This window comes from Myotis brandtii, unplaced genomic scaffold (genome assembly GCF_000412655.1).
Source record: "Myotis brandtii unplaced genomic scaffold, ASM41265v1 scaffold1027, whole genome shotgun sequence".
In the NCBI taxonomy this organism is placed as follows: Eukaryota; Metazoa; Chordata; class Mammalia; order Chiroptera; family Vespertilionidae; genus Myotis; species Myotis brandtii.
In genome coordinates, this window is record NW_005353441.1 from 67,923 (window position 1) to 69,060 (window position 1,138).

General features: G+C 47.3%; 1 protein-coding gene across 1 annotated transcript in view; it reads right to left on the reverse strand.

Moving 5' to 3' along the window:
* Positions 1-1,138, reverse strand: part of LOC102240864 (ectodysplasin-A) — a 120,560-nt gene that overhangs the window by 897 nt on the left and 118,525 nt on the right. The gene's annotated exons all lie outside the window — the stretch shown is intronic.

Sequence of the window (1,138 nt, forward strand, 5' to 3'; positions counted from 1 at the left end):
CAACCCCACCACCCTCCTCTACCCTGGCTATGGACACAAATGAATACAAACTAACTTCTAGTTGCAAGCCCCAAAGACTTTGCAGATAAAGTTAGAAGTCACTGATTTTCCAGAGAGGGAGCAGTGACAACTTGCCATTTCTTCAGCTCTTTTGAAGCCCGCCCCTGCCACTGCTGCATTTCTCTCACTCATTCTCAGTGTCCCTTAGCTCTCTCATCTGACAATTGAGGAAACAGATCCAGAGAGATGGAGAGCTATCCACCACAAATGAGATCAAGAATTTGGAAGGGCAAAACCCAGGCACCTAACTTTATTTTTGTGGCCAGGAGGAAGTGCGAACCTATGTTCAAAGGCCTGGTGTTAAAGGGATTTTCCTGGTTTGCATGGTGTCCAAAGCCTGAGGCTACTCCCAATTCTCTCCTAGACCCAGAAAATTAATTTGTTTATCTTTCACTACCAAGCTTTGATGGAGCTTAGGACAAATGCCCCTTAGGACACTGGAATTACATTTATGTGCCCCCTGGGGATTGGGACCCTCATCTCTCACCCTGAATCATTTTATCAAAGGTTGCTTCCTACATGGGCTCTGTAGGAGGGAGCAGAGCATTCTGGTGCCATATAATTTCTTGAATCAGCACTCAATCTCTGCCAGGATGCTTGATGGACTTAGCAAATACCTATTAACCCACCTTCTCTGGCCACTCCCCTGTGAGGCCCTTCTGCTGGCTCAACAGTCCTGCTGTAATCTGCCTGCTTGTTGCCCACCCCACAGAAGCCCCAACCTCAAGGCTCATCTACCTCTATCTCATAGGAGCCACCCAGTGGAGGCAACCAACAGGGGTGGAAGCGGATAGGCAGGAGGCCTGGGCAGGACAAGGACAAAAACAGAGGGAGAAAAGCTCTGGGAGAATGATAGCAGGAAGGAGGCAAGAATAACAGAGAAACAGAAGGTAGAGAAATAAATGGGAGAAAGAACAAGGAAAGATAGTCAGAAATTTTTTTGAGGTCAAGAGCAAGTCCACAGGAACACTCTTCATTGCAGAACCAGCAGTGTGGGGGAAGGGGTTCTCAACATCCCTGGAACTAACTTTCAAAGAATGTACTCAGACAGAGTTCAAGTTTGGCAGTAGAACCAAGT